Source organism: Oryctolagus cuniculus, chromosome 11 (assembly GCF_051225735.1).
Source record: "Oryctolagus cuniculus isolate XC-2025 breed Fujian yellow rabbit chromosome 11, ASM5122573v1, whole genome shotgun sequence".
NCBI lineage: Eukaryota > Metazoa > Chordata > Mammalia > Lagomorpha > Leporidae > Oryctolagus > Oryctolagus cuniculus.
In genome coordinates this window covers 96,033,392-96,058,368 of record NC_142877.1, presented here as the reverse complement: position 1 = coordinate 96,058,368, position 24,977 = coordinate 96,033,392, and the positions used below count along the sequence as shown (strand labels likewise).

Here is a 24,977-nt window from a genome sequence, read left to right as displayed (position 1 = left end):
AGGGCATAATCCGTTTCACAGCTGGTGGCCTCTTATATTGTTCAGTTGGGAATGGAGAGAGGGAAGCAGGGCATGGTTGCAAAGGAGATACAGTTCATTTATTTCACCTTTACTGGGGCTCTGAAAAAAATATAGACTAATGATTTAATTGCATTGTTTGCTTCTATCTCCAAAAAAGCTGAATTAGTAATTGCATTAACTTGTTACCATGCTTTCCTGTTAAGCAGTAATATAATTTTAACTATTGCTTCCTAATTATAGGGTTTTCATTATTCTAAAACACCCATTTAACATATGTTCCATTTTCGCTTTTATGAAGTGTGACATGGAGAATGGGCCCCCCATCATTGAAAGACCCAAGCTGAGCTGAAGTTGTCTTGCCCAAAGCCATCTACCTCCTGTGACAAGCTGAGTGCTACTGTGATTTTTATCCTCCTTTGATGAATAATGCCCTGGAAAAGACCAGATGCTCTGTCAGGCACTGGAGGCCTGAGGCACTGCACAACTGAGGGATAATCGCATCAAGCTTGCGAGGGTTTTTATTGGATGGTAGTAATGATAGTCATTAAAATCATGCCGCAAATGGCCTTGGGCCTTCAGACCACAGCTCACTCAGGATGTGTCAAGGATATGTCACTCTCAGAAGCTGTCTGGAAAAGATTGTCTACCGTCCCCTGTTTGTTCCAATGAGAGCTCTGCCTTTGAGAATTGCAGGGCTAGCACTGGGTCTTCTGCATCTCTGGCACCTACAGTGTAGAGTTTTGTGTGTTTCCAGAAGATCTTCAGGTGAGAATCAAGGTAGACTCATACGAAAATGAGTTCATTCACAGAAGAGCCGTAGAAAATTCCTTTGAATGTCCCACTTCCATTTAATAAATGAACATTTTGTGATACCTAGGAACACACAGGTATTCCTAAAAACTATGAGAAATTTGGAGAACTGGCTGCTCACTGCTCTTTTTTTAAAAAATAATTAGAGAACCGGTGTTGTGGCATAGTGAGTAAAGCCGCCGCCTGCATGTCGGCATCCCATTTGGGCACTGCTTTGAGTCCCAGCTGCTCCACTTCTGATCCAGCTCTCTGCTATGGCCTGGGAAAGCAGTAGAAGATGGCCCAAGTCCTTGGGCCCCTGCACCCACGTGGGAGACCCGGAAGAAACTCCTGGCTCCTGGCTACGGGTCGGCTCAACTCCAGCCATTGTGGTCAGTTGGGGAGTGAACCAGTGGATGGAAGACCTCTCTCGCTGTCTCTCTCTGGCTTGCCTTCTTTCTGTGTATAATTCTGACTTTGAAATAAATAAATAAAATCTTTAAAAAATAAAAATTATTTTTATTTATTTATTTGAAAGTCAGTTACAGGGGTGGGGAGAGAGAGAGAGAATGAATGAATAAATTAATTAATTTCAATGGATATTGTTTCACTACAATGGCAAGGGCTGGGTAAGGCCAGAGCCAGGAGCCAGGAACTTATCCAGATCTCCGATATGGGTGGCAGGGGCCCAAATGCTTGGATCATCTTCCACTGCTTTTCCCAGGTCAGATAAGTGGGGCAGCTGGAACTTGAACCAGTGTTCATCTGGGATACTAGCATCATGGGCTGCAGCTTTACCTGCTGTGCCACAATGCTGGCCCCAGATGCTCACTATCCTATGGGTCCTACTCTCTGGGGAGGGAACTGTACAGTGTGAGGCAACATGGGGGTATGATATCTGTTACAGGAGGACTGGACAGATAAAAGGAGTGTAAACTGGTGAAGATTAAGACAAGTTGAAAAGCTGTGCCTGAGGGTCAAGGGGGAAAATGTATGAGTTCAACTTTTCTATAAAGTCCTCAAATGCAAACTTGAGAAAGTAATTTAATTCTTTATCTGTCAGATTCATCATCTATAAAAAAGGAATATGTACCTTAAAAATTATTGGTAGGGAAGAAAGCCACTCTACATTTCCTTGGAAATCTGAGATTCCAGCAGGACTCTGAATTCTAGCTATGACTGGCTGAGTAGAAATTGAAAGGAAGGGAATTCAGGTGTGGGTATCAGTATGAATAAGTCCCAGTAGAAGACAGTGTCTCCTGGATGGGGAACAGGATTGTGTTGAAGTTCATGTCTGTGTGTGTGTGTGTGTGTGTGCATGCCCTTTCTTGATGAGGAGAAACTTTCATTACCCCCTTTCTCTACAAAAATCCCCTTGAAATATTAAGAAACCCCAAGACAGGAGAACGTTATTTCAAAGATTGTATCTACAAAGAAGGGGCGAGGGGACAAATATGAGGTTACTTCAAAAAGTCCCTGGAAAGTGGGATTTAGATATGTTTACTGGGGCCGGCACCCTGGCACAGTAGGTTAATCCTCCACCTGCGGTGCCACCATCCCATATGGGTGCCGGTTCTAGTCCCAGCTGCTCACTCCTCTTCCAATCCAGCTCTCTGCTATGGCCTGGGGAAGCAGTGGAAGATGGCCCAAGTCCTTGGGCCCCTGCACCCACGTGGGAGACCCAGAAGAAGCTCCTGGCTCCTGGCTGTGGATCGGCGCAGCAGCTCTGGCATTTGCAGCCATTTGGAGAGTGAACCAGCGGAAGGAAGGCATTACTCTGTCTCTCCCTCTCACTATTTGTAGCTCTACCTCTCAAATAAATAAATAACTCTTTAAAAAATATGTTTATTTTCGTGCAAAAATATTTGAAATTCATGCATAGTTTTTCCATAGTATGCATTTAAAAATATTTAGTTATTTGATTGAAAAGTGTAGTAGCAGATATACATGCACACATAGAGAGAAGAACAGAGAGAGAGAGAGAAGTAGAGATGGATTTTCTATAGCTGGTTCACTCCTCAAATGAGTGTAACAGCCAGGGCTGGGACAGGCCTAAGCCAGGAGACTGGAACTCCATTTGGGTCTCCCACATGGGTAGCGTGGGGCGTCTTCTACTATATTCTCAGTGCCTCAGTAGGGAGCTGAACAGAAGCAGAGAAGCTGGGACTCAAACCAGCACTCTGATATGGGATGCTGGCATTGCAAGTGGCAACTTTACCAGCTCTGCCACAATGCCAGCCCCTATAATGTACAATTTCCATAAACTTTTTGGAGACACCTTACAGATAATTTTGATTCAGAAAAACTGAAATAGTGACTCAGGAAAACTGAAAATTTATTGCTGTTAATTTAACGGAAGACATTGTTTGTAAGTATGTAGTCTGAGAGCCAAAAAACACATTTTAATCATCTGGTTCCAATACATATAATACAATAATAGTTATGTAAAAGATTGTAAGAAAAATTAAAAGATTTAGCCAAAAAGTTAAATTTCATGTATAATATTACCTTAATTAAAAATATTTATTTTCATTTTGTTTGAAAGACAGAGAGATAGACAGTAATAGATCTTTTTTTTTAAAAGATTTTATTTATTTATTTGAGAGGTAGAGGGACCAGCACTGTGGTGCAGCAGGTTAACGTCCTGGCCTGAAGCACCAATATGGGCGCCGGTTCGAGACCTGGCTGCTCTACTTCCAATCCAGCTCTCTGCTATGGCCTGGGAAAGCAGTAGAAGATGGCCCAAATCCTTGGGCCCCTGCACCCACATGGGAAACCTGAAAGAAGCTCCTGGCTCCTGGCTTTGGATCGGCACAGCTCCGGCCATTGCAGCCAACTGGCAAATGAACCATCGGATAGAAGACCTCTCTCTCTCTCTCTCTCTGCCTCTCCTCTCTCTGTGTAACTCTGACTTACAAGTAAATAAATAAATCTTTTTTAAAAAAAGAAAGTATAATTTTAGAGGTAGAACTATAGACAGAGAAAGGTCTTCCATCTGCTGGTTCACTCCCCAATGGCCACAACAGCCTGAGCTGGGCCAGGTCAAAGCCAGGAACCTAAGTATAATAAACCAGGCACAGAAAGACAAATACCACATGCTCTCATTTTTAGGTGGGATCTTGTAAAAGTCTTGAAGAGAGCAGAATGGTGGGTACCGAAGACTGTGTGGTAAGGATGAGGAAAAGGAGATGTTGGTCAAAAGGTGGAAAGTTTCAGTTAGGCAAGAAGAAAACATTTTGGTGATTATTGCACAGCATGGTAGCCATTGTTAGTTAATGATACTGTATAGTTCAACACTGCTGAAAGAGTAGATTGTAAATGTTCTCCCTACTCGCACACAAAAGTAAGTAGATGATGTGTTGGATATTTAATTAGCTTGATGGAGAGAGAGAGAGAGAAAGAGAGAGAAAGGTCTTCCATCTTGCTGGTTCACTCCTCAAATGGCCACAACGGCTGGAGCTGGGCCAACTGGAAGCCAGGAGCCAGGAGCTTCTTCTGAGTCCCCCACATGGGTGCAGAGGCCCAAGGACTTTGGCCATCCTCTGCTGCTTTCCCAGGAGCAGAGAGTTGAATCGGAAGAGGAGCAGCCAGCACTTGAACCAGCGCCCATATGGGATGCCAGCACTGCAGGCAGTGGCTTTACCCACTATGCCACAACACTGGCCCCTAAACTTATGTTTTAAATTCCACTTTTCCACAGATTTTTTTGAAATCTCTTCATATGTTCAGAGACTGAATAGATATAGCTTCTTTTTTCTTTTTTTTAAAATTCATTAATTTATTTGAAAGGCAGCCTTATGGAGGGATATCTTTCATCCACTGGTTCATTCCCCGAATGGCTGCAGCAGCCAGAGATGGGCTGATTTGAAGCCAGGAACCAGGAGCGTCTTTTGGGTCTCCCACATGGGTGCAGAGGCCCAAGCACTTGGATCATCTTCCATGGTTTTTCCAGGCACATTAGCAGGGAGCTGGATCAGAAGTGGAGCAGCCAAGACTTGAACAGATCCCATATGGGATACCGGCACTGCAGGCGGTGGCTTTACCTGCTATGCCACAGCGCCAGCCCCAGTAGCTTCCTCCTGTGAGAAAGTTTTACTAATTCAACTAAGAATATGCACAGTGAATAGACAGAAACTTCAGAGTCTCCATCAAGCATTGCAGTTCCTTATGCTACCCCATCTTGCAAACCCATCTGCACTTGCAAGTGTCATCTCTTTCCTTAAGGTGTGCAGCTTATGTGAGCTAATTACTCAATAGTCCCTGGGGGAATGCAAAAGTGAGGCCAGCTGGAATCCTGGCAAAGAAAGGGAGCATTCCACTTTTTTTCATTGTCATCACCTTTTTTTCATAAATGCAAAATGCACGAACCGGTGCCCACATGGGATGCCAGCACCTCAGGTGGAGACTTAGCCTACTATGCTACAGCACCACCCGTTGTTCTTAAGAACTATAACAGGGGCCGGCGCTGTGGTGTAGTGGGTTAACGCCCTGGCCTGAAGCGCCAGCATCTCATATGGGCGCTGGTTCGAGACCCGGCTGCTCCACTTCCCATCCAGTTCCCTGCTAATGTATCTGGGAAACAATGGAAGATGGCCCAAGTTCTTGGGCCCCTGCACCTGCATGGGAGACACAGATGAAGCTCTTGGCTTTGGGGCCATTTGAGGACTGAACCAGTAGATGGAAGACTTCTCTCTCTCCACCTCTGCCTTTCCCTTGCTGTAACTCTGACTTTCAAATAAATAAATAAATCTTAAAAAAAAAAAAAAGAACTAGGACAATTGCCATCAACATGGTACAGTGATTGGACTTAGAACTGAGACTGCCTATGTCAATGTGAGTTACTTTTCCATGAAAGCTTTGCCTGAGAATGGTAAGAGTATAACCAGTAAGTAACTTCTCTGTTTCAGGAAGTTCCTTCTGGCTAACTTTTCAGAGATAACAGTCTGCTCACCCTGGTAAGTTGCTCACTCTCATCAAAGTGTAGTTTACCTGTTGAGATTTTCTTTGTGATCCTCACTTTTCTTAGGCAAACCTGAGTTAAGCCTGGGTCACAGTCTTAGCTCAATTCCAGCTAAATGACTTCTTGAAGTCATTTGAACCCAGGTCTTAAACTTTATAGTATCTTCCCCTGACTCCCCTCTTCTTGGATTCTATTAAGATTCTGTCAAGGTGGTGTCTTTCTTATTGAATGGCCTGGTATTTGGGGGAGTTCAGTAATCCTTTTTTAGCAAATGAGCAGTGAGAATCCTGGAGAATTTCAGAACAGTATCCCCCCCCCCCCTTATCTTCCATGGGTACATTGCAAGACACTCAGTGGATGCCTGAAACTGTGGATTACACTTTTTTTTTTTAACTTTTATTTAATGAATATAATTTTCCAAAGTACAGCTTATGGATTACAATGGCTTCCCCCCCATAACGTCCCTCCCACCCTCAACCCTTCCCTTTCCCACTCCCTCTCCCCTTCCATTCACATCAAGATTCATTTTCGATTCTCTTTATATACAGAAGATCAGTTTAGCATACATTAAGTAAAGATTTCAACAGTTTGCTCCCACACAGAAACACAAAGTGAAAAATACTGTTTGAGTACTAGTTATAGCATTAAATTTCAATGTACAGCACACTAAGGACAAAGATCCTACATGAGGAGTAAGTGCACAGTGACTCCTGTTGTTGACTTAACAAATTGACATTCTTGTTTATGGCATCAGTAATCACCCTAGGCTCTTGTCATGAGTTTCCAAGGCTATGGAAGCCCCCTGAGTTCACCGACTCTGATCATATTTAGACAAGGCCATGGTCAAAGTGGAAGTTCTCTCCTCCCTTCAGAGAAAGGTACCTCCTCCTTTGATGACCCGTTCTTTCCACTGGGATCTCACTCACGGAGATCTTTCATTTAGGTGTTGTTGTTTTGTTTTGGTTTGGTTTTTTTGCCAGAGTGTCTTGGCTTTCCATGCCTGAAATACTCTCATGCGCTTTTCAGCTGGATCCGCATGCCTTAAGGGCTGATTCTGAGGCAAAAAGAGTGCTGTTTAGGACATCTGCCATTCTATGGGTCTGCTGTGTATCTCACTTCCCATGTTGGATCGTTCTCTCCCTTTTTTATTCTGTCAGCTAGTATTTGCAGACTATTCTTGTTTATGTGATCCCTTTGGTTCTTAGTCTTATCATTATGATCAATTGTGAATTGAAATTGATCACTGGGACTAGTGAGATGGCATTGGTACATGCCACCTTGATGGGATTGAATTGGAATCCCCTGGTATGTTTCTAACTCTACCGTTTGAGGTAAGTCAGCTTGAGCATGTCCTGAATTGCCCATCTCTTCCCTCTCTTATTCCCATGCTTATATTTAACAGTGATCACTTTTCAGTTAAGTTTCAGCACTTAAGAAGAATTGTGTATTGATTACAGAATTCAACCAAAAGTATTAAGTAGAACAAACAAAAAAAATACTAAGAGGGATAACATATTAAGTTGCTCATCAACAGTCAGGGTGAGGGCTGATCAAGTCACCGTTTCTCATAGTGTTCATTTCACTTTAACAGGTTTCCTTTTTGGTGCTCAGTAACAGTGACTTGATCAGCTCTTGTCCTGACGGTTGATGTACAATGTAATACTTTATCCATTTTAGTATTTTTTTTTGTTCTAGTACCATTGGTTGAACTCTGTAATTAACACACAATTATTCTTAGGTGTTTAAATTTTAACTGAAAAGTGATCCCTGTTAGGAATTTGGAAAACATTGTGCTGAACGAAATAAGCCAGTCCTAAAGGGACAAATACCATATGTTCTCCCTGATAGGTGGATTACACTTTATACAATATTGATCCTTTTATGATTGGTCCATTTCACTTAGCATAAAGCTTCCAAAGTCCATTGCCATATTTATTTTATAGGTGAGGAAACTGAGGTACGGATACATTAAGGAAGCAAATGGTGAGTCCAAGATCTGAACTCCAGCAGTCTGGCTTCAGAACTTAAGCATTAAGAAGCTTTGTTAGGCATTGTACTGACAGGTCTGGTTCACAAGGTCTTTAATAGTTACACAGAGCATGGGTTGGTTTGCATGGCTCCAACCATATCCTAAAGTCTACTAAGTAAGTCAACTTGAAATCCACATTTTCTTCCATGTGCTACAAAAGGTAGTGTTACCCTTGGCTTGGACAGGCAGGCTTTCTCTTCTACTTGCAGACTCTTAGTTGACCATTTCTGCAGTTCCTGCTGTTTGTCCACTTCTATGATTACCCAGCTTCTTCCCTGAGACCAGCTTCCTGACTCTCACCCCAGAGCCATCATTTGTCTGTTTCCACACTCTCTATCAGATAAAATTCATCATCCTACCATTTGTAACTCCGTACAGTTTGCCCAAGTTATCAGTTTGGTGCAGAGCCTATGGTTGACATGGGAACTGGAACAATACCTTTTGAGAGCCAAAGATATCAGTCTGGCTAGTTTTAGGAAAGGGGGAACCTGATTGACAGACACGGAAACATCTCATTCAAAGAAGATTCAGGAGCTGAGAGAGACAGAGGCTAAGCTCCACCCTGACTTTGAACAGTTGAGCCACAAAGGGCTTGTCATATTTACCAGCAGTTTACACATGTCTGACTTGTGGCCACCAAAACCTCTGAATACCAGTATTACAGAACACTGGGTGCCAGGTGTGGGGAACAATCCGGACTAGACTGAGTTACTGGAATTAAGACTTATTCTATGCATCTGCTCTCCCACAATATGGCGCTGGGAGAGAAGAAAACAGCTTCTACACAGGTGCCTCCAGTTCAACCAATAAACTGTAGGACTCGCTCCTGATTGGAGGAGAGCAGCGTACTCGGCGTGTGGGCAGCCGAGCTGGGATTGGCGGAGGAGGACTATAAAGGAGGAGAGAGACGGCATGCACCAGGAACATCTAAGGGGAACATCTACCTGAAGGAACACCTGTGCAGCCCCCGAGAGAGCCGGCCGGCGGTGTGCCGCTCCCCTGCAGAAGTGGGGAAAGTGGCCAGGGGGAACCGCCCTTCCACGGAGGTGGAGGGGATAGTAGCCAACCCGGGAAGAACCAGCAGCAAACCCGGGGAGGGCCGAGCAGACGAAAGAACAGCGCAGGGTCCTGTGTTGCTCCTCCACGAAGAGGGGGAGCGACATAATGGTGCCGTGACTCGGATAGGAAACTTAGGAGGAAAGAAATGGGAAAATACCGGAGAGAGAGACTAGCAAAGAGCCTAGGGAAAAGCCGGACGGAATAGGTGCCGGAAGAAGCTATTGAAAGCCTAGGCATAGACTCGGATATGGACTGTGGGAAAGAAGTTAGGATTGAAAGCGAAAGTGAAAGCTTTCATAGACTCGGATGCGGACTATGGCGGGGAAGCTAGGAGACTGAAAGCGAAAGTGAAACCTGGAGGAGGCTTGGACTCGGATACGGACTGTGGGGAGAAGCCAGGAGAAATGAGAGGAATATTGTTGGAAGAAAACTTAGGGAAACATACCGGGTAGAGAAAAATGTTAGGGAGGATGAAGCCGCGAGTGCAGGCCGAGGCGAAGACATAAGCCACCTTGGAATTCTTCAAGTCACCCCGGGGAGCAAGAGGCGAAGATCTGGAACCAGAAGCAGAGACGTGGGCCACCAGGTTGGAATTCGCCAGGTTAGTCCGGGGAACTTGGACTGAATGCCGGTGGTGGTGGAAACATTCGCGGAAGCCGCCGCGTGCAGAGAGAGCACGGGGCGTGAATAGATAGGGAACGCGGGGCTGGCGCGAGGCCGTGGTGCGGGCGCGAAGTGCGTGGAGACCGCGGAGCGTGCACGCAGAGCCGGGAACCCGCCGGCGGGGCGAGGCGCCGGGAAGCCGCGCAGAGCCGTGAAGCTGCCGCGGGGCGAGGTGCCGAGAAGCAGCCTCGGGGCGAGCGCCGCCGGGAAGCCGCAGGGATAAGAGAAACAGAAGTTTAGAAGTAAAATGAGAGAAATAGGAATGCTGGAAGATAGAAGTAAAATGGGAGAAATAGGAATGCCCGGAGATAGAGAAATAGAGAAATAGAAAGGCCTCCCCACAACATGGCAATGAGAGAGCTTGGATTCGGTCTGCCTGATTAGGAAAGTGGTGAGCACCTGTGGGCGGCTAGCAGCTTATGCGCCGCAGGTCACCGAAGACAGGCACGTTATTAACATCAATAGGCCTCCCCACAACATGGCAATGAGAGAGCTTGGATTCGGTCTGCCTGATTAGGGCGATAAGCACCAACAGGCAGCTCGACCAGAGTATGAGCTGCAGGTCACCGAAGATAGGCACGAACCAACACTAATAAGTCTCCCCCACAATTCGGCAATGAGAAGGCTTGGATTCGGTTTGCCTGATTGTTAGGGCTTGTAAGCCCCTGCAGGCAGAGCAGAGCATGCGCTGCAGGGCACCGAACACAGGCATGCATCAGCGCCTAAAAACCTCCTTACAACATGGCGAAGAGAGGACCTGGATTCGGTTTGCCTGATAGGACGTGTAAGAACCTGTGGCAACTCTAGCAAGTAGAGCAGAGTGTGTGCTGCAGGACACCGAAGACAGGCGCGTATCAACGCCAAAAAATAAAAAGAAAGGGGGATCTGTGGGGAACAATCCGGACTAGACTGAGTTACTGGAATTAAGACTTATTCTATGCATCTGCTCTCCCACAATATGGCGCTGGGAGAGAAGAAAACAGCTTCTACACAGGTGCCTCCAGTTCAACCAATAAACTGTAGGACTCGCTCCTGATTGGAGGAGAGCAGCGTACTCGGCGTGTGGGCAGCTGAGCTGGGATTGGCGGAGGAGGACTATAAAGGAGGAGAGAGACGGCATGCACCAGGAACATCTAAGGGGAACATCTACCTGAAGGAACACCTGTGCAGCCCCCGAGAGAGCCGGCCGGCGGTGTGCCGCTCCCCTGCGGAAGTGGGGAAAGTGGCCAGGGGGAACCGCCCTTCCACGGAGGTGGAGGGGATAGTAGCCAACCCGGGAAGAACCAGCAGCAAACCCGGGGAGGGCCGAGCAGACGAAAGAACAGCGCAGGGTCCTGTGTTGCTCCTCCACGAAGAGGGGAGCGACAGCCAGGAACAGGCAGGTAGCCATAGTGGTCTTGGATGGCACGACTCAATAGCTGTGGTGCTCTCCAGCAATGAGGTGCTGTCTTTGAACACAAGAGTGACATGCCAGCACCAAGCAAGGAGACTTTTAAAAAAAAAAAATTCCCATTTGCAATTGGCCGGTACTCTGCCAGTAGATTTTTTTTTCTGCAATATGATGAATTATAGTATTTTTTCTGGTCCCATTTGTCATCAAATATAAGAAACAATATAACCTCCTCCTCTATTTAATTATTACAACTGTTTTGTGGCTCAGCCCCAGCTAGATTTTTGTTTCTTGTGCGATCTCATCCATTTAAATGCCATTTGTACTTGTCAGAACCCACTGAGTTACAAGTAATGGAAATTCAATTCAACTACCTAACTCAAAAGAGGGAATTCATTGATTCACATAGTGCTGAAGGCAGCTTCAGGATTTGCAGTGTCACGGGCCTCAATGCTTTATTAGAATGTTGCTTCTCTCCCTCTTTTATTGAGTCTTTTAAAAAAAAATTTTTTTTTATCAGGCTATGACCATAAGGTGGAAAAACAAACACCAGCCCAGGTAGTGGCTAGCTTGCTGGTATATGTTGACTGTTCAGGCCCAAGGCCTCTCATCACTACTTGACCAGGAGAGGGCTTGTCACTTTGATAAACAGCTCCATCATGATTACTAGCCAAGAAGGGGCCATTTCCCTCAAAGAAAATCAGGTTACTTTTGCTAATTTAAAATACCTGGGAGGAACTCCTTATGAAACAAGTAGGTTAACCTTGGCTTACTGTTTGGGCTAGTTCTGCATCCATGTCCTGGCTTTAGCAAAACTGCTCTTGGGTGAACCTCCTGGGTACCATCCAGACTGGACTGCTCTGCCTCCTGGGGGTCCCACATCAGTGCTCCGAGCAGTCTGGTGTTTACATGTTCACTATAACTGAGCTCTCTGAGGGTTCTCCTGCAGCTCCCTGTGCCTCTGTTATCCAAATAACTTCAGGGCTGAGCATCTCCCAACCTGGTCCTAGTCAGTTATTTTATTTGTGAGTTTGGGGACAACTTCTCTGCCTTCTAGTCCATTTTTTTTTTAAGTTTGCTCATTCATTTTTATTTATTAGAAAGGCAGAGAATGAGAGAGAAAAGGTGGGGAGGAGAATAAAAATGTGAATGAATTAGATCTTCCAAATATTGGTTCACTCCCAAAATGGCCACAACAGCTGGGACTGGATCAGGAGCCTGGAATTCTATTCCAGTTTCCCATGTAGGTTGCAAAGACTGAGTTCTTGAGTTATCATTTGCTGCCACAGGCATTTGTCTAGGAAGCAGACTTAGAGTTTAGTGTGCAGGAGGTTCATTAGGGATGGTTTTTATGCTTAAACCCTGTAGAAAAGAGAAAGAGGAAGCAGTACTGGGCCAAAGAGAAGTTGAATTACAAATCAGAGCTTGATGATGCTGAACTGCAAGGTAGGCTGTGTGGCCAGGAAGAAGTCAAGATGGGTTTTGGTGGACAGCTATCAGTGCCTACCACAAATGCTCTCACCCCTCCTCTTCCACACTGATTTCCAACACCAGTCCTATTCATTGCATACACCCAACCTGCTGAGCAGCAACCTCCTCACCCTCATCCACTCTCAAATCCTGATGAGTATGAGTCTCTCATTGCCAATCAGATCCCCTCCATTCTTTGGTTTGCTTTTCATTCCGAACACTCCATGAAGTCAAAGGAAGCTGTGTCCATTAATGAGACTTCTTCCAGGAGCCCCGTAACCCTCTCCTTGTAGCTTTCCGACCTTGCAGATTTCTAACCTTCTCTTCCCTTTCTCAGGTTAAGACAACACACACACACACACACACACACACATACCCTTGACTCTTACTTAAAAACTTTGTTTAAAGGCATGAAATTACAATGGGCTCCTCCTTACTATTACTATTTTTTTAATTTTTAATGTGTCCAGTCTGAGCTTATTGTTCTGAATTTGATTTTAAAAGTCTCAGTGGCAGGGAATTTGAGCAGAATTCAGGGCCCACTGTGACTAGTTTTGGCCAATGGGATGGGAGTAGGAGTCATTTGTGTCACTTTTGGGCTAAGGCCATGCCTATAGCGCCTTTTCCATGACCTACTTTCTGCTTGCATGTCCTGAGATGGCAGTGTCACAAGGCAGAAGAAGTTTGGGTCCTGAGTGACCACTTGAAGGTGAGTTGCCAAATCAGGCACATTTGTTTCATCATTTGCATGAGCAAGAGATAGACTTGGGCTTGTTTGCTACTAAATTTGCATTCGGCCAACTCTAATATACGTTTCTTCATTTATTAAGTATTTCTCAGCCCCTCTTTGCAAAATGCTATGCTGGATATTAAGGATGCAAAAATAAGTGAGGCACAATCCCTGGTTTCAGGGAACTCACACCGGTTCCCTCTGCCCAGAACCCTTGTCCTTAGACCCTGCCCCTTCAAGTTTTTTCTCCAACATTTCATTGGTGAAGCTTTTCCACATTCTATATAAAAAGAAAAAACTCTCCCCAGTCACACTCCCTCGTCCTCTTTCCTGGTGTCCTTGATTTCCTAAGCCTTTCTATAGAATCTGCTGCTTGTTTTCTTTATGCAACGTCTCTCTTCTCTAGAATGTATGTTCCTTGAATCAGTTAGGGTGTTGCTTGCTGCTGTAACCCCATTGCCTCTCATGGTGGTTGACTCACAATGAATGTGTAGTGTGTGATCTATGCTCAGCTTTGTCCTCTGTAAAAAAAACGGAGTTGATGTTTTCTGGAGAAGTTTTTATTTTGCCTTTGTTTCCTACTAGCTTCTTTGATGTGACAGTTTGAATATGAGTTCCACCTTGGTGCTTGTGATAGAGGTTTGATCATTTTCATTGTTGTATAATAATTCTCATGTGAATGTATAACAATTCATGTTTCAGTTCTTGGTCAATATGTGGGTTGTTTACAGTGCTTGGCTATTATGAAGAAAGGCATTGAGGACTCTAAGAAAGTAAAGATTTAGTTGATGATTCTAACTCTGGTCTGTTGTTCATCCAGAAGCCCTATTCCAGCTGTTGAGTGATAAATTGACTGAGCTGCCTGCCCTATTGGCCAGAGCAGTGGTTCATGCAGTCCAGAGGCAATCCCCGATTACCAAGAACTGTTAGGAAATGGAAGACAGATACAAAAAACCAGTTGGAGGCTGTGTCAAGAATTCCACAAAGGATAGAAAATTTCAGTTTGGTTCACTTAGATAGGATTCTTTCAGATAGTCTTGAGCTCTTGCCATTAGTAAAAGGTATGTGTGTATGTATGTATTGATACATGCAAGCATAAGTGTGAACAGGTACATATCTACATACCTGCCTTTAAGAATTGATGTTACCAAATTCCAGGCAACTAAAAATAGTCCTATCCTAACTAGGAGATACATCCTGGAGAAACTAGCATTTAAAATAGGACAGAAGGAAGCATAGCTCTTGACTTGAATGGCAGAAGAATCTAAAAATAACAGGCCATATGCAACAATGCCCTGCTTGTCATACATTTTATACTAAAATAAATGCATAGATTAGGGGACAGAGGTGAGAATATCTATAATACTTCCTTCTATTAATAGCCTATCTTTCTTCCCCAGAACATGTAGTACCTTTCAGGAGGACAGCCCTGTCTTTTTCCTGGTTTATAAAAATGATTGCTACAACTTTAGCAACAAGGCAAGGGCTTTTCAGTCTAGCCTGTTTATAACCAAAGATGCCTTTTTCCCTGGGAGCTGGAGAGGTGAAAACAGTGATCATCTACAGAGCACATATTACATAGCAGAAACTTTTTAACTCATTAATTTATTTATTTTCATTTATTTGAACGGTAGACAGACACTGAGAGATTTTTCCATATGCTGGTTAGCTCCCTAAATGCCCAAAGCAGCCAGGGCTGGGCCAGCCTGAAGCCAGAAGCCAGGAAATCAATCCAGGTCTCCCATATGAGTGGCAGGAACCCAAGTACTTGGGCCATTATCTACTGCTTCCCAGTGTGTGCATTAGAAGGGAGCTGGAGGGGCCAGCGCTGTGGCATAGCAGGTAAAAGCCGTCATTAGCAGTGCTGGCATCTCATTTGGGCACCAGTTCAAGTCCAGCTGCTCCACTTCTGATCCAGCTCTCTGCTATGGCCTGGGAAAACAGTAGAAGATGGCCTAAGCCCTTGGGCCCCTGCACCTGCGTGGGAGACCTGGAAGAGGCTCCTGGCATCAGATTGGCACATCTGCCGTTGCAGCCAACTGGGAAGTGAACCAATGGATCGGAATCCTTTGTCTCTCTCTGCCTCTCCTCTTTCTGTGTAACTCTGACTTTCAAATAAATAAAGAAATCTTAAAAAAAAAAAGAGAGAGAGCTAGAGTGGAAGTGGAGGAGCCATAACTCAAACCAGGCACTTGGATAAAAATTATCTGTTTCATAAATAAGGAGACTGAGGTTTTAGAACATTAAGTGACTCACAAAAGGTCACCCAGCTTTCTACAACTTGCACTTCAAAGATTCTGCTCCTTCAAGTCTGCAGTGTTTCTCATTTCCTGCAAGGGTAACATAGCATGAGAGCTGTTAATGGACATGATTTAAAAATTAGCTCCCTTATCAGCCCCTAAGCAACTTCTACAGCTTTAGACCTGTTTATTTCCTTCAAGGACATTGCACCTCAAAGAATACAAATAATGCAGTTTGATGATGAGCCAAAATGACTGGTTCAGGCCAAAAGAAGTCACACTTGATCCAACCCTCAAAAGGCCTTTTCCAGCATTACCTTGTTGTTGTTGCTGTTTTTTAATATTTTATTTATTTATTTGAGAGGTAGAGTTAGACAGAGGGAGAGACAGAGAGAAAGGTCTTCCTTCCGTTGGTTCACTGCTCAAATGGCCACAATGGCCAGAGCTGTGCTGATCTGAAACCAGGAGCCAAGAGCTTCTTGCAGGTCTCCCACGTGGTTGCAGGGGCCCAAGCACTTGGGCCATCCTCCACTGCTTTCCCAGGCCATAACAGAGAGCTGGATTGGAAGAGGAGCAGCCGGGACTAGAACCGGCACGCATATGGGATGCTGGCACCGCAGGCGGAGGATTAACCTACTGCACCATGGCGCCAGCCCCCCAGCATTACCTTCTAACCAAGGCTGACAAGTAGCTATATCTGCAAGGTAGGGATAATGATGGCTGCCACACATCCCACCAACATGCACCTGACAAACTCGAGAGAGAGAAAGAGAGTATTCCTGTCCTGGGTCCCTTTTTAGAAGCAAAACTTCCATTGTTCTGGACCAAGCATGAAAATACAGAGGCTACTGCGGAACGTATAAGGGGGCTTCAAAAAGTTTGTACAACAGAAGTAAAAGATCCTGTGGGGGCTGGCACTGTGGCGCAGTGGGTAGAGCCACCACCTGCAGTGCAAGTGCTCTGTTTGGGTGCCAGTCTGATTCTCAGCTGTTCCACTTCTGGCCCAGCTCTCTGCTGTGGCCTGGGAAGGCAGTGGAGGACGGCCCAAGTGCTTGGGCCTCTCAAGACCCGAAAGAAGCTCCTGGATCCTGGCTTCAGAGCAGCCCATCTCTGGCTATTGAGGCCATCTGGGGCGTGAACCAGTGGATGAAGGATCGCTCTCTTTCTGTCTGCCTCTGCATCTCTGTAACTCTGCCTTTCAAATAAATAAATGAATCTTAAAAGAAAATCATGTGAATTTTTCATGAACTTTTTGAAGCCTCCCTGGTTACTTCTTGCGATCCAGAAACACATGAAACACCCAGCTGTGGTGCACACTTCTAGTTTCTGCTTATATCACATGTGGTAATATTCCATTGCCCAAAGAAAGTTCCAGAACAAAATACAAAAACAATGAGCAGAGAAATATACTGCTCCTATGATGGGGCTATGGCAAGGCTAGGCCTTTTGTCCCCTGGCTGTTAGAACTATCTGATGGGGCCGCTCAATGACGTAGTAGGTAAAGTAGCCGCCTGCAGGGCTGACAAACCATATGGGTGCTGGTTCCTCAGCGGCTCCAAATCTAATCCAGCTTCCTGGTATGGCCTGGGAAAGTGGTGGAAGATGGCGCTAGTGCTTGGGTCCCTGCACTAGTGTGGGACACCCGGAAGAAGCTACTGGCTTCGGATTGACCCAGCTCTAGCTTTGCGACCATTTGGGGAGTGAACCAACCAATAGAAGATTCTCTCTCTCTCTCTCTCTGTAACTCTTTCAAATAAATAAATAAATATTTTTTAAAACCTGAAAAGCATAGATAATAACTCATAGAAACTAGATTTGCTAAGCATGCATGAAGTGAAACACATGTAATTGTCTCTGAAACAGCACTTCAGGAGGCCAGAAATGTAGTACAGCAGGCTAAGCCACCACCTGTGATGCCAGCACCCCATATGGGTGCTGGTTCAAATCCCAGCTGCTCTGGTCCAGCTCCCTGCTAATGTGCCTGGGAAAGCAGCAGAGGACGGCCCAAGTGCTTGGGCCCCTGTCACCCATATGGGAGATGCAAAAGAAACTCCTGGCTCCTGGCTTCAGCTTGGCCCAGCCCCGGCTGTGGCAGACATTTGGGGAGTGAACCAGCAAATGGAAGATTATCTCTCTCTCTCTCTCTATTCTTTTCTTTCTGTAACTTCCTTTCAAACAAATAAATCTTAATAAGAAGAAAAAAAGATATAGGGGCCAGCACTGTAGTGTTGTGGGTAAAACTGCCACTTGCAGTGCAGGCATCCCATATGGACGTTGGTTCGAGTCCTGGTTGCTCCACTTCTTCTTCTTTTTTTTTTTTTTGAAGGTTTTTATTTAATGATTACAAATTTCTTATGTACAGCTTTTAGGGATATAGTGTTTCTTCCCCCCATACATGGCCTCCCACCTGCACTCCCATCCCACCTCCCACTCTCTCTCCCGTTCCATTTTCCATTAAGATTAGTTTTTAATTGACTTTGTATACAGAAGACCAACTCTTTACTAAGAGAGATTTCAACTATTTGCACCCACACAGACACACAAAGTATAAAGTACAGTTTGAAAACAAGTTTTACCATTAATTCTCATAGTACAATTCATTAAGGACAGAGGTCTAGCATGGGAAGCAAGTGCACAGTGACTCCTGTTGTTGATTTAACAATTGACACTCTTATTTATGGTGTCAGTGATCACCGGAGGCTCTTGACATGAGCTGCCAAGGCTATGGAAGTCTTGTGAGTTCACAAACTCCATTAATTTTTAGACAGGGCCATATGCAAAGTGGAAGTTCTCTCCTCCATTCAGGGGAAAGTACATCCTTCTTTGATGGCCCCTTCTTTCCAGTGGGGTCTCACTCACAAGGCTGCTCTACTTCAGATCCAGCTCTCTGCTATAGCCTGTGAAAGTAGTAGAGGATGGCCCACGTCCTAAGAAGCTGCTGCCTACTGGCTTATTCTGGCCTGGTCCTAGCTGTTGGGGCCATTTGGGGAGTGAACCAACGGATGGAAGACTTTCTCTCTCTTTCTCTCTCAGCCTCTGCCTCTCTGTAATGCTGCCTTTCAAATAAATAAATAAATCTTTTCTTTTTTAAGTATAGCATTTTGGTTTTCTTTTAAGCAGAGTCATCATACTCCATTTGAATCAATCATTTATCCCAGTTTAAGGATTATGTGAAAATAAACTCTCAAAGCTTAGTCTCAATAATAATTTTTTCCCTGGAGAGTCAGAGGCATTCTAGTCCCAAAGGATGACTCTTCCTTTTAAGTAGAACTTTAATTACATTCTAGGCTTTGCTGTAATCATCCCTGCTGCGTAAAATAAACTTCCCCTCCAGGAGAACCACAGTAACAGCATATCCTAATCAAAACTTCCGAGTTCGCTAGCTCATTACCCCGTTTTCCTGCCACCACACATATAGAATTGTACTTCCAAAAGTTCATGGGAAATGCATTTTAAAAAGAAGTTTATTTTGAAACCCTTGTGTGATTTTCCATTCAATGCATTTCTGTGGGCATTTTGAAGACCCCTCACATACCCATGAACTTAATTTCTCTGCTTCCACCTTTGTTCATGCTGATCTCACCCAGCCAATTTCTAATCAACCTTTCCATTCCCACTCCCATTCCTGTGTAGGTTACCTGTTCTACTCTCCCCTGACAGTCTGTTTATACCTATAATGCAGGGCTGAGTTTAGTGTAACAAAAAATATGTAGGCTCCAGCATTGTAGTGTATTGGTTAAGCCACTACCTGCAGCACCCACATCCCATATGGGCACCGGTTGAAGGCCTGGCCACTCCACTTCCAATCCAGCTTCCTGGCTAATGAACCTGGAAAAGTAGCGGAAGGTGGTCCAAGTGCTTGGGCCTCTGCACCCACTTGGGAGACCCAGAAGCTATGGGCTCAGTCCTGGCTTTGTCCTGGCTCTGAAACTCTGCCTTTCAAATAAATAAATCTTTAAAAAATATGCATCCCTCTGGCCACTATGGTGAGAATAAATTTCAAGTGGGCAAAAGTAGAAGCAGAGAACATCCAAATGATTTGAGTGAGACATGAGGGTGGACTGGAGTGGAGTGGCGTAGTAGGGTGGGGAGAAGTAGAAATATTCTGGATTACATTTTGAAGATAGAATCTAACAGAAATTCTTGATAAATAGGGTAGAGGGTATGAGAGCAATGGAAGAGTGAAACATGACTGCCAGACTTTTGGTTTGAGCAACTAGAAGAGTGGAATGACTGGACGAGGATGTGAGGAAGAAAAACAGACACTCAGTTTGGGATGAGTTTGAGATGTCTTTAGACTTCCAAGTGGCAGTGTTGGGTAGGCAGCTGCTAGTAGGGATGTGGGGTTCACAGGTCTTGAATATACAGCATCAATGACTCAGGTGTGGCTGAGTCTTATCAGGAGGGCTTCCCTGCAACCTCTTCCCTTCTGTTTCAGTTGGTTCTTGGCTCCATATCAGTGAGCATCTGGGAAATTGGGCAGAGATGTAATCCCATCCTTTGTTCGATAACTAGCAGTCACACAGGCGAGACAAGCCAGGAGCTTAGCCAATTCGCTTAAGGAGTGTGGGCAGAGGCCATGCCAATGGGAGCAGCAGGAGGCAGGGGCCCTGAGCGCTTCCACCCGTGCACTGAGCCAAGCTGGCATCCTTAGCATCTGGCATGGGCTCTGGGTCTCTGAACCTCATCTTATTCCATCCTTCCTGAGGACTCATTAAGAGTACTTAGGAGAGCACAGAGGCCGTTTCAGAGGCATTCTGGTTCAGCCTCGGTAGGGTTGCTGAACACAAACAAATATTATTTCTGGAATGGGAAGACCTTTAGAAATGTCCTTGCCAAAATGTTTACTTGGTTCTTCATCCCGGGACATACTTCTGCAGGGAAGATTTTCCCTGCGCCTTCAGAGCCCCAGGGGGTGCTGTGTGCCGGAGCCTCTGTTTGATGGAAACGGGAGGAGCTTGGTTGGGGGTGGGAGGTTGGCTGCAGCTCTAACCCTTCTAAACCTGTGGCAGTTTCTAGAATCAGCAAGCCATGAGCACCATTTAGCCAAGCATCTACAGTGCTGAGGTCACACAGGGATCCTCTACCACGCTCCTTGATTCCATGGCAACAGGAGGACTTTGAGATAGAAAATAGAAGGCAACCTATGGACATCATCCTCCCAAGAAGTGGACTTCTGGTTTCCATCTCTGCTTCTAGAGCTGGGACCAGCCTTTCCTGTTGTCTCTTTTATGGAATTTGGAAAGGCGCCGAAGGCAAACTCCTAAATGGGCAAAAAGATTTCCTTCCCCGAGTGCAGAGGAACCGTGAGTTCGCAGGATTCAAAGGAGCAAGTTTTGACTCGCAGCTTCCCTGAGGGATCCTGGAGACCTCACGCTGAGCTTGTTTTTGAAGCAAACCCCTGAGTTTTTCTTCTCGCTTTCCGGTGTAACTGTCTGGACTGCTAAATTACAGGGGTAACAGCCCAGGAAGAAAGAGGCTGCTCTCGCTTGCCTGCGGGTCTGCCTCAGAGTAGAGAAGCTGGGGAAATCCTGGGGTTTCCAGTGTGGCCTGTCCAAGCCTGCCGGTCTGAATAATCCTGATGAGATTTGGAGAAAGGGCACAGGCACATGAACGTTTATAAGCACAGTACAATCTTTATCCCTTTCAGGTTCATTGCAATGTCACTGTCACTGTGGATAAATCAACTGGGTCATCTTTTCCATTACCTCAGCACCTCTCTTAGAGAGCATGATGGAGTGGAAGCAACTCTGCAGCTGGGGTCAGAGTCCCAGGTTCTAGTCCTGATGCTTTCTCTATGAGCTGTGTGGCCTCCGATAAGGTATTTACCTTTTCTGGGCTTTACATAAGTCATGTATAAAGGAAGAGAAGGAGAGATACTTGATAACTACACATTTTTTGATTTTTCATTACTGTGGTAAAAACTATGTGACATAAATTTACCATCTTAACATTTTTAAGTGTGCAGTTCAGTGGTGTTAAGTATGTGCACTTTGGGCCGGCGTCGTGGCTCACTTGGCTAATCCTCCACCTGCGGCACCGGCATCCCATGTGGGCGCCGGGTTCTAGTCCCGGTTGCTTCTCTTCCAGTGCAGCTCTCTGCTGTGGCCCGGCAGTGCAGTGGAGGATGGCCCAAGTGCTTGGGCCCTGCACCCACATGGGAGGCCAGGAGGAAGCACCTGGCTCCTGGCTTCAGATCGGCGCAGTGCCAGCCATAGCGGCCATTTGGGGAGTGAACCAATGGAAGGAAGACCTTTCTCTCTCTCTCTCTCTCTCTCACTGTCTACAACTCTACCTGTCAAAAAAAAAAAAAAAAAAGTATGTACACTTTGTTGTGAGGAAGGTCGATTGGCCTTTTTATCTTGAAAATCTGAAACTGTTCCTATAAAACAGCAACTCACCTAAACTCTTCTCTGAAGCCCCTGATAACAAATATTCTACTTTTTGTTTCTGTAAATCTGCCTACTTTAGAAAACTCATAGAAAGATGGCTGGCATTGTAGTACTGAGGATTAAGTGGCCACCTGTAACAGTAGACCCAGTATGAGCACGGGTTCAAGTCCTGGCTGTCCCACTTCCAATCCAACTCCCTGCTAATGCACCTAGGAAAGCGCTGGAAGAGGACCCAAGTACTTGGGCCCCTGCCACCCTTGTGGGGGACCCAGGTGAAGTGCCTGGCTCTCAACTGCAGTCTGGCCCAGCCTGGCCATTGTGGCCATTTGGGAAGTAAAGCAGCAAATGGAAGATCTCTTCCTATTTCTCTCTGTAACTCTGCCTTTCAAATACAGGAACAAATCTTTATTTAAAAAATGACAACTGACTCGTGTCTGGGAATCTTAGTGAAATACTCTAAAATACAGGAAATAAAAACTTAAATCCCATAGAAAGGAAATCATAGTGTTTGTGACTTTTTTTTAGTGTAATGACCTCAAATTTCATCCTTGTTATAGTATGAGACAGCAATTCTTCCTTTGAAAGACTAAACATTATTCAATGATTTAAAAAAAGGGTTTACTTATTCTATATATATATATATATATATATATTTTTTTTTTTTTTACAGGCAGAGTAGACAGTGAGCGAGAGAGAGACAGAGAGAAAGGTCTTACTTTGCCATTGGTTCACCCTCCAATGGCCGCCTCAGCTGGTGCGCTGCAGCCCGCGCACCGTGCCAATCCGATGGCAGGAGCCAGGTGCTTCTCCTGGTCTCCCATGGGGTGCAGGGCCCAAGCACCTGGGCCATCCTCCACTGCACTCCCTGGCCATAGCAGAGAGCTGGCCTGGAAGAGGGGCAACCGGGACAGAATCCGGCGCCCCAACCGGGACTAGAACCCGGTGTGCCGGCGCCACAAGGCGGAGGATTAGCCTGTTGAGCCACGGCGCCAGCCGATTATTTAATATTTGAAAGGAAGAGTAAGAGCAAGGACTAGAGAGCTTCTGGTTGCTGGTTCACTCCCCAAAAGGCCAGATAGCCAGGAGTGGATCAGGATGAAGCAAGAAGCCAGAAGCCAGAAACTCCATCAGGGTCCCACATGATGGCAGGGGTCCAAGCACTGGGTCCATTATCTTCTACCTTCCTGGGAGCATTAGCAGGAAGCTGAATCTGAAATGGGACAGCCAGGATCCTAATCCACACTCCAATATGGGAGACTGGCCTTGCAAGCAATGACTTAACCCGCTATGTCACAACACTGGCCCCCATGTTCCATGATTTTGTTTATCAGTTCACCTTTAGATGGACATTTGGGTTGTTACTACTTCTTGGCTATTGTGAATAATGCTGTTGCGAATTTGACTGTACAGATATATCCAGTTCCATGCTTTTCATATTTTTGAATATATATCTGGAAATAGAATTGCTGGATCATATGGTAATTATATATTTAATTATTTAGGAACTGCCATACTGTTTTTACCATGGCTATACCATTTTATATCTCCACTAGCAGTGCATAGGGATTTTGATTTCTTCACACCACAACAGCATTGGTGATGTTCAGTTTTGTTATAGTAGTCATTCTAACGGAGATGAGGTCAGAAACATTGAGATTTTGATTTGCATTTCCCTAATGATAAATGATGTTGAGCATTGATCATGTGCTTGTTTGGCCATTTCTATGTCATTTTTGGAAAAATGTCTGTTTTGCCTACTTTTTAATTGGGTTTTTGATTTTTATCTGTTGATTTGCATTTTGTGTGAATCCATTGAGTGCCCATGTGGATCGTTTCTAGCTCTACATTTCTACTGTCTTCAAACAACCTTTTGCACATTTCTGTCTTTCCTTTCCAGGAACAGACAATGAATAGTTCATTGCCATCATATCTGTTCGCAAGAAATTTACTCTATTTATGACTCTAATAGATTTGGGGGGGGGGGCTGCAGTTTCGTGTTGTGTGGCAGGAAGTGTTCTTCATAGCTTGATATAATTAGATATCTGTCACTTAAGGGAAAATACACAGTAGGAATACTTTGCCTTCTAAAGCTAGTATGTCTTCAGAACTATGTATTGATTTTTCCTTTTTAAAAAAAGATTTAGTTGTTTATTTAATTATTTATTTGAAATGCAGTGTTACAGAGAGGGAGAGCTCTTCCATCTTCTGGTTCACTCCCAAGATAGCCACAATGACCAGGGTCAGACCAAGCTGAATCCAGGTGCTAGGAGCTTTATCTGGTCTCCCATGGAAGTGCAACTTGAACCATCTTTCGCTGGTTTCCCAGGCACATCAGCAGGGAGCTGCACTGGAAGTGGGGTGACCAGGACTGGGACTGGCACCAGCACTCTAAGGGATGCTGGGGTAGCAGGTGATGCTTAACCTGCTGCGCGACAATGATTTTTTTTTTTTTTGACAGGCAGAGTTAGACAGTGAGAGAGAGACAGAGAGAAAGGTCTTCCTCCCTTTGGTTCTCTCCCCAAATGACCATAACGCCCGGAGCTGTGCCAGTCTGCAGCCAGGTGCTGCCTCCTGGTCTCCCATGCAGGCATAGGGACCCAAACACCTGGACCATCCTCCACTGCCCTCCCAGGCCACAGCAGAGAGCTGGACCGGAAGAGGAGCAACCAGGACTAGAACCGGCACCCATATGGGATGCTGGCACTTCAGGCGGAGGATTAACCAAGTGAGCCACGGCCCCTGATTATTTTTCTAAGTATTCTACATGTATTAATCCATTTCATCCTCATAGCAGTAACAATTTTAGGCAATAAGTATAAAATTATCCTCATTTTTGAACTTTGAAATTGAAGCCGAGAGGGCAGGTGACTTGCCTCAGGTCATATAGCTGATCAGTGGAGGTCAGATGTCTCTCTGCCCCTTCCCTCTCAGTCTTTGCTCTTGTCTTGGATAAAGCCCTCTGCAGTCTTTCTCCTACTATGTAATAGTATCCCACAGTGCCTTTTGTGTCTCTTCCTTGCTTCCCTTCCCTCCACATCTTTCAACTCTGCCCTCTGAAACCCATTGCTTGTATTATTCACATTTCTACGGAATGTTCCTCTTTTTCTGCTGTCTGCTGGCGCCTTAGGCGCCTCTGAGGATCCTGGTTTCCTTTATGCTTCCCAAGTGGAGAGGGCTCATTCCTCCTCACCCTCTGCCCTTCAGGGTTGGGAGTTGGGAATTTATATCTCTCTT

General features: G+C 45.2%; 1 long non-coding RNA gene across 8 annotated transcripts in view; it reads left to right on the top strand.

Annotated features, from left to right (window-relative positions):
* The window catches only part of LOC103348347 (uncharacterized), a 370,913-nt gene that overhangs the window by 309,422 nt on the left and 36,514 nt on the right, over positions 1-24,977 (top strand). The window contains exon 5 of one of the 8 annotated variants that reach the window (XR_016216911.1): positions 5,718-5,765. The exons of 6 other annotated variants lie outside the window; for them this stretch is intronic. This is a non-coding gene — a long non-coding RNA (uncharacterized LOC103348347). Of the gene's footprint in view, positions 1-319; positions 1,324-5,717; positions 5,766-24,977 lie in introns of those variants that run through there. One more of the 8 variants, XR_016216910.1, reaches the window with a different exon arrangement.